Below are 6,001 nucleotides of genomic sequence, written 5' to 3' on the forward strand. Positions count from 1 at the left end.
CTCCAAATGGGACACTGTCATTGATCAAGGTTGTGCAAATGATAAGTCAATTTCTTGATCTTATCAAAGCCGAAACTCATATAGCTACAGAATCCTTCCAGTGTCAGAACCAGAGTCGTCATTCACTCATTTGGATGACAACTACCTTTTGAAGGTTAAACTCGTGTTCATGTATACTATGGACTGCTGGTTTATGAATTTATGACGTTTTCTCTTCAGCAATACAAGGGGATTCTGATCCATGTACCTATCACCCATGTCTAGCCTAATGTTATGTGCACCTATTACCCATGCGATATTAGGGTAACACAGGTGACAAGTACAAGTCTAAGGTGTGTGCACTTTTGATTTTGGGAATGATCTGCACTGTAAGCTCATTATACATGATATGTATGTTCTCCAAGAAATTTTAGCGGAGTGTTAACTATATCAGATTCTGTCGCTCTGGTAATGGAATTTGCTACTCTATTGGGTGTGCTTGGTTCTGTCTACACATGGTCTGGGAAGGAGACTTACACCATTATTTTATACTGGTAGTTTGTATCTTTTGGTTGCCTATAGATATTCACATGTGTGTGTGTGTGTGTTTCATGTACTCAAATGTCTATGTTCTGTTATATGGTCACTGGCCAAACTAGTCAATAGAGAGCACAGGAGTTCCTAAGCATATATGCCTAGCTCATTCAGTTTTTTTTTTCTCTCATGACCTTAAAAAATTAAGAGTAGAGAGTTCTGTTTCTACACTTTTAGTCGTGTATAACTCTGTAACTAGTCCATGCTTTAGAAAATATGCCTCCTACATCTGTTGTTTCTTGGCCCACCAGTATGTTATGTTATGATGTAATGTTAATTTAATTTTTTTACATTATCTCCTTGAAAAGGCTTTATACTGTTTTCTTTTTTATGTTTTCCGTTATAGCTACATACTTATATTTATAATCATTTGTTAAATGTTTATTATATAAATTCCTGATTTTTTTGTATAAATATGTCTGATTGCAGAGTGGGGACTCTCTGATTCAATCTACAAATCCATCACCTCATGTGAGCCAAGCTACTTATGTTAGCGAGATATAATTACAGGATTTAGGAAGTGGTTATTCTGCGTAGAGGTGGTTTGGCTGAAGCTCTCATGGTGGACCACACATCTCGACGAGAAGATGAGTGTAACAGAAAGCAAGGTAGTGTACGGTTTATAGAGGGTGGAGAGTCACAGAGGTAGTCGGAGGGTTCATGGTATCTTTATGTTTAAGGAAGCATTGAAGATATCCATCTAAGGGAATAGGTGTGTATTGTGTTCTGCTGTATTGTGTTTCTGATGATCGTAACATGAGGGTTATGTTAGTGATTAATCACATCTCTGAGTGTTTTGCCTGGAAACATCTCGAGCTTCAGTATCAACATGAGTACAACAGCATCAGTACTAGCATTGGCTTGACAGAAAACCCCATGGTCAATTTCTCTAGGTTGTAGGAACACCCCTTCTTTCTCTTGGTACTGATATTTCTTACGACACTGCATCCGGTAACCTCGCCAAATGGAATGCTGGAGTGAGCTTCACAAATGCTGACATGATTGGTGTTGTCACTTTGTGAGTATTTACTTTTGAGCTCTTTCATATGGATGACTGACTCTTTGTTTTTAGTTGAGTGTTTTTCTTTTTTTGATTGCCAGGCTCCTTGTTTTCTGTTGTCGATGTGTGTGTTATTTTCAATGCTTCTTACTTCCACATTGACAGTCCCTTGACCTATACAGATGTTGGTGCCAAGCTTTCCCATAGTTTCAATACAAATAAGAACACCTTGACCATCGGTACCAAGAAAGCTTTGGACCAATTGACTTATGTCAAGGCTAGGATCAACAACCATGTAAGGCAAGCGCTCTTATCCAGCACGAGTGGAGGCAAAAGTCCCTCTTTAGTGTCTTAATTAACCAACTGACGATGAATTAGAGTAGCCGATAATCTTATACTAAGATTTTATTAACCAATTTAGTCTTTGTTATAGAGAAGCTCAGATAATAATACTGGTTTCTTGTATGATTGTTTTACATTTTACACATGTGTTTTACTGTCACATTTAGGAACTGAGAATGTGATGCTTAATATGTAATTTCTAAAATGAATTCTTCAAGTATTATCATAGGTGCAGTTGGGTCAACCGTCTATTAAAATCTTTAGCAGTCGCACTGGCTCTATCATTTATTTCTTTGATTGATAAAGACTATAAAGTGGAGGCATGAACAATGGTTTTGTTTGTATGATTAATATCCATAACATATCATTTAGATGCATAAGTATAATTTTTGGTGTTTTTTTCTTGTTGTCTCTTCTCTTGGTGTTTGCCTTGTGCTTGTACCATCCAATTTCTCGACTAATCAATGTATCATCTGCTGTAGGCATGGTTTTAAGTCTAATTTGAAGGAAGTGACCATACCCATCACTTATTTACTGGTAAGTCATACTCATCATATCTAATTTCTTTGGTTATGCACATTTATGTCCCTTTACTTCTATTTTTCAGAATTATAACTTACTTTTGCTACAGATACACAGATACACCATTATGAAGTATCTGCTCAGTTGGGGAGTTGGGAATTTTAACATTTTGTTGTTTAGTCAATTGTCTATTAGTTAATCATGTTGTTTAATCTTAGAACTTACTAGCTAGCTTGAACATATGTATTGCTCCGAACTCAAGATTTCCATCCTTTTATGTAATTTTAAACCCAATAGATAAAATGAATGAATGTTGAATTTTCAGTTTGAGTTTGAATTTGAGTTTTAAGATTTGGTTCCATTTGAATTTAACTTGAGTTCCATTTTACTTGACTTTATCTTGAGTTCCATTTGACCTGACTTGACTTTGATACAATCAGATTATTTCAGATTTAGCCATTCAGGCATTTCAGCAAATCTGAATCTCTTATTTATTTTTTATATTATAATTTAAATCTGAGACCCACGGCTAAGAGTCTGTACACCGTACCCTTAAAATCGGTCGTTGTTTTGAGACCCACGGATAAGGGTCGTACAAAACAGCAACGCTTTATCAGAGACCCCAACAGAGACGGTTAAATCTAGTCGTATAACTCGTATATATGACTTGTCCTGACGGTCGCGGAACTTCTGTTTTCCACTAGTGACGGCTTGCTGCACGTGCTAAGTGTAGTCATTTTTATTTTTCTAGATTAGATTTGCTCGAGGACTAGCAAATAATAAGTTTGGGGGTATTTGTTAGACGCATTTTTTTGACCAAATTGTCCTCAATTTTCAGTATTGTTAGTACTCGATTTTCTACTTATAATGGTGTTTTATGTGTTTGTAGGTATTTTTGGAAAATAAACATTTTTGGAAAATTCGGCTCGAAAAGTTGGTATAGGCACTCGGAAGACACATGTTATTCGGACTCTCAGCTTTGGATAAGGGGAACCTAACTGATAAGGGGCACCCCAGGGAACCAACTGCTAATCGCACCCCATTACTGGTTAAGGGGGCTCCATCTTCTTCCTTGATTTGAAAATAAAAAATTGGCGGGAAATTTGGTTTCAACGGTAAAGGATTTATTATCTTTAAGATAAGAATATATTCTTGCCTTACAAGAAAGATATCCTTAGGAGATTTTATCTTGGATTTTATTCTGCTAATTAAAGAAGATATGGGTTTAGTAAAGAAATATATAAAATAAAGAGAAGGAAAAATTCTGAAGATATTTTTAATTAAAAAGAAGAAGATTTTGGAGTTATGGAAGAATATATTTGAGTGATGTGTATTTTTGTGTATAAATAGAGAGATAGAGAGCACATTTGGGGAGAGTTTTTGGGAGAGAAAAGAAAATCATTGTTTTATCATTGTTTCTCCCATTTCATCTTTGTAAACACCCTTTGAGCAATAAAAATGAATTTTGAGTGTGTTTCCATGATGATGAGCTAATTCTCGCGCAACCAAGGCAATGGATGAAGCTATCTATGCATGAATGATTGGTAACAATTTTATTTTCTCTATTTTACAATTTATAATTCATTCAATCACCGCTTTTGCGGAGTTTTAAATGTTCACATAATTTTCTTAATTACTTGTGATTCAATTTGATAGATTATACTTTGTTTAATTGATTGATAGTCTATTCTTAGGGAATACAATTAATATTTGGGAATATGTTTGATTATGTGTGAATTAAGAAATAAAGGACTTAAAGGATAGTTAGAGTTTTGAAACATATTTGGTATCGTTCATTCATGTGTAATAGTGGAATCTAGTGTCTTGGTTACTTTTAATATCTTGAAATCAATTTTGCAATAAGTTTTCTATTTTTAAGTTTTATAAGTCTAAAATATTTTGCTTTCACAAGTCTCAACGAACTTATTACTACAACATCATTGAAAAACATATCACTTACTTCTCTTCCCGAAGCAAGTAAACATGGTGGTGATACTGCAACAATGATACCGGATGAATTAATGGATAATAATTTGGATGTTTGGAAGTTTAGTCTTATAGGCAGGTTGGATTCCAGAAATTGAAAATAGAGATTGATGATAAGGTTTTGAAAGATCAATGAAAGTTAAAAGAAGTTCTCAATTGATTCCATTGGGGAAAGGTTTTTTTGTCAAACAACTTCATAATGAAGATGATCGGTAAAAAATTGGAGTGATGATTTATGGCATGTGGAGAATCAGATTCTGAAGATTATATAATTAGGGAATGAAAACCTAACTTCAAGCTTGAAAATAAAAAGTATTCCATTTCTTTCGTGTGCATGTGGGTTCTTCTTCCAGGTTTATGTATTGAATACTGGAAGTAGGAAATCAATCTATCCATTGGTAAAACAATTGGTATACGTTGGTGAAACAACTCTGAAGCATGAAATTGGTTATATATAAGTGTGATGGTTGAATTCGATTTAGCTAAACAAAATCCATGATAGAATTTTATGGGCATTGTAAGATTGTAGGACACATTATGTCTGAATGCAGGGTTAGTATGAATGATCTGAATAAGCCAGAGGAATGGGAAATTGTCGAGGATATTAAATTTAGAAAGAAAGGTAAAAATAAAGACAAGGAAGAGAGAACTTCTGTTGGTATGTATGGTTCTAAGAATGATCTTGTCAATGTGAAAATGACAGTGGGTACTAACATTACCAATGAAGTTTGAATTAAGTTATATGAATATTTTTATGTAATTAATGACATGGAGGATGGCAGTTCGATCAAAGAAAATGTCTATGGAATTAAGAAGGTTCCTGACATGGTCTCAAGTGCTCCATCTTCCGACAAAGGGGTTTCCGATAATGTGAACAAGAAGACGTTGGTGAATAATAAAAAGCAAAATGTAAAAAAGGGTAAATATGGAAAGTCGGCAAAGCTAGTAAACAAGGAGCAGTTTGTTCTCACTTCTCAATCTTATATAATCACCACTAGGAAGAATGTTGTTGCAAAGGATTTGATTTCTAACACAACTCTAGAAGAATCGCAAGAAGGTTTTAAAGTGAGTGTCGAGGTTGAGAATGAGCTTCCTCTAAAACAAGATGAAGTAATCTCTTGTCTCTTACTTCCCTTGTTTTCTCTTTGTGTGGAATCTCTCAACAGATTTCAAGGTCCCGGAGAAAAGGAAGAAGTTGGTACATCTCTGGTTCTTTCAGATTTGGAGGTAAGAAGCTCTAAAACATCTTCTTTTGCGCCAATTTCGGGATTAATTAGAAGAGTTAGATAAAAATCCAAAGCTATGGGGTTGTTTCCGAACATCGCTCCTGACTCAAATTTGAAAGGTATGTCGATATCAATAAAAGAGCCTAATAAGATTTCTGCAACAGGTCTCATTAAGTCTCTCTTAGTGATGGATTTCGGTTCTCGTTCTTTTAAGGAAGATCGTCAAGAAATGTTTAGAAGTCTTGCTAACAGTCTCAAAAGATAACTATAGTGGAAGTATAATTTTTGTTCCCCTATTCTGATCCATAATTTTATCAGTTTATTTTTACTCTGAAATTTTGCGCTTATGTAG

General features: G+C 34.7%; 1 pseudogene; it reads left to right on the forward strand.

The window, feature by feature from the left end:
• The first annotated feature begins 1,329 nt into the window (after positions 1-1,329).
• On the forward strand, positions 1,330-5,155 carry LOC113329792 (annotated as a pseudogene).
• Positions 5,156-6,001: the final 846 nt, after the last annotated feature.

Source organism: Papaver somniferum, unplaced genomic scaffold, assembly GCF_003573695.1.
Source record: "Papaver somniferum cultivar HN1 unplaced genomic scaffold, ASM357369v1 unplaced-scaffold_117, whole genome shotgun sequence".
NCBI classification, from domain to species: domain Eukaryota; kingdom Viridiplantae; phylum Streptophyta; class Magnoliopsida; order Ranunculales; family Papaveraceae; genus Papaver; species Papaver somniferum.